Source organism: Cynoglossus semilaevis, chromosome 10 (assembly GCF_000523025.1).
Source record: "Cynoglossus semilaevis isolate Cse_v1.0 chromosome 10, Cse_v1.0, whole genome shotgun sequence".
NCBI classification, from domain to species: domain Eukaryota; kingdom Metazoa; phylum Chordata; class Actinopteri; order Pleuronectiformes; family Cynoglossidae; genus Cynoglossus; species Cynoglossus semilaevis.
This window is the reverse complement of record NC_024316.1, coordinates 15,212,070-15,214,608: the sequence shown is the minus strand read 5'-3', so window position 1 is coordinate 15,214,608 and position 2,539 is coordinate 15,212,070. Positions and strand designations below refer to the sequence as shown.

General features: G+C 40.6%; 1 protein-coding gene across 4 annotated transcripts in view; it reads left to right on the top strand.

The window, feature by feature from the left end:
* Nucleotides 1-660: 660 nt before the first annotated feature.
* Nucleotides 661-2,539, top strand: part of znf217 (zinc finger protein 217) — an 8,608-nt gene continuing 6,729 nt past the window's right edge. The window contains exon 1 of one of the 4 annotated variants that reach the window (XM_017035932.2): nucleotides 661-887. The gene's annotated coding sequence lies outside the window, so the exon portion shown is untranslated. Of the gene's footprint in view, nucleotides 888-929; nucleotides 1,646-2,539 lie in introns of those variants that run through there. The other 3 variants (XM_008319057.3, XM_017035931.2, XM_008319056.2) reach the window with 3 other exon arrangements.

Here is a 2,539-nt window from a genome sequence, read left to right as displayed (position 1 = left end):
TAAATATATATGTTTTTTCAGGTTGTTATACATTAGGTCAATCCAAACAGTTCTAAAACAGTTGTTACAGTTTTCAAAAAGTGTTAGGTTTTAATAACTAAATCGTGTTAAAGTGTCTCTCTTGAGTCAAGCTGTATTTGCATAATTCCATCAGGTTTTACAAACCTTCAAAATGAAGCAAAGATGAAGTTTTAATACAACCTAATAGAAAATGGGAACCTGTATAAAATAATTGTAGTGAAATTTAGACCTAATCTAGTGGTTCTATATACATATATATATATATTTATATTCTAAATACCAACAAAACATTTAAAAGGACATACATTTCATTCCTCTGCTGAGGCAAATGAGCAGGTTGTGACCTGGTATGAAAGGAAAGGAATTCTCTGATGGAAACCACCACTCATGTTGACACTGAAATAGAGAATATATAGTGGAACAGCTTTACAATTATTTCCCTAAATGGACATTTCATTAAACGTTTCACAGGAAATGGGGATAACCTGAAATTTCTTATGAGTCATTTACCCAAGCCTATCAACCAACTGGCTTCTGCAGAAACCCTCATGTATCTGTGAAAAGTTTGAGGTACCCCTCCCCCACCTCCACATGGTAGCTGATGCATGACAGAACGTGGAAGAACACAGGGGAGGAAAAGAAGAAGAAGAAACAACCAGAAGTAGAGAAGGAGAAAAGGGGGGTGTAGGGGGTTGACACTTTTGGGTAGGTGTATAGTCTGGGTGCAGTATAAAAACACATCAAACGCTGGGTTACTGTTGTGTCGCCCGAGGCTTTGAACACCACAGTAAAGTCACTGTGTGTGTGTGAAGCTTTACATATATGAAGGAAGCGTCTGGAGCATTAGTAACACAGGCTCGCCCAAGGTCAGTGAAGTAAACATACGACTGTATCAGTGCATTCAAATGGATGTGGGAAAATGTCAGGAGTGAGGCATGATACGTGACGTGTATAACATGAACTTTGTTAAAGCATTGTTTTTTAGCCTATATATATATATGAGACATACCAATAAATAAGATGGTATTTCATTCAAACGTGTAAAAAAAGTGAGGGATTATTCATCCATTTAAGTTCACGAGAAAAGCTATTAAAATCATCACGACTTTTTTACGACACATACTTACTGTCAAACGATTCTATTTTTTAACCAGGTCTACTGAAAACTCCGCCCCACCTGTGTTAAACAATATGAAGTATGGAGTGATTTATAGGTGTCAAAGAAAAGCAACGTGTTTTCCTCTTACCGCGATAGTTTCGATCATGCAAAAGCGAGTATGTGAAAAGTTGAGCAAACATTAAACTGGATCACTTAATCTGTAGTCGATATTCCTGATCACGTGACAGCCCTATGGGTTTTCGAGGGTTCGTGTACGCGCTAATATCTTCCCCTGCAATAGACTGAGGAGGAGGAGGCGAGAGCGCGCACGGGGATTCAACAGCTGCACGGTGAGGAGTCGCGGAGGCGAACAAATATGATTCAAACAATTGAATAGGTGAGAGCTGTCTGTCCCACCAGCAACTACTCCAACGCCTGTATGAATCGAAGAGGCAGCTCAAATACACGCTGCCTGACCGAGCACTTTATCGTAGCAAAGTATAAATCCGGAAATTCATACTTTTGGTAGGTATTGTTTGGTGAGTTTCTACACTTTTGCTCGAAGTCGAAATAAGAGAGGAAAGTGTGCGTCGGTTTAAGAGTCGTTAGTGGCGAAAGTTCATCTCTGAGCGCGTCCGTTGAAGTAAATACACTTTTCTTTATTATTATTTCACTATTAAAGTGGAGTCAAACAAATCGCCGAGGCGATGTGTGAAATAAACACGGTGTAGTTTCTTTTCTGCCCTTCTTTCCGATGCCGATGTGCAACAATTTGTGTTGTCATGTATGTAACCTAACGTTTTCACGGCGATGGGTGCGTGTAGGTGCAGCTAGCTTATTAATGTCGGATTTAAAGCGTTGATTGGTGTTGATTGATGTTGACTACCATCGTTCTCCTAAGTAACGCCGTCTGATCGTGTGCCTCTCTGCTTATTAAGCGCACGTAGAAATGTAATAGCTACCGGGTGCAGCCTGCCTCAATCAAATATAACCAAAACACACAGGGATGTTTTTTAACGTCTTCTCCCTGTTCCTAGTACATGGTTGAATAACGAGGTTGCTAACGTTAGTGAACGCTGCATGCACACAAAGCACATACATTGCAATGTGCTGTGTGTGTGTGTAGGAGGGGGGATCGGGGGGCTTCCATTACAAACACAGAGCTTGTGGCCACCTGAATTATGTCATTAGTAAACATAGCAATGATAGGTGTAATTGCCGCCTCATAAACAGTAATAGTCAGAAGTTAAGAGGTGCGTTGGGTTGTTGTTGTTCGAGAGTCAGATAACACTGCCATATGGAGGAAGTCACCGTTGGAAATTCAACCTTATCAACTCTATTGACCTGTGTGTAGTGTTATGTCAAATGGAGTCTCAGAGTTATGTGATTGTAAACCTGCTGCTCCAGTTTCTTCAGCGG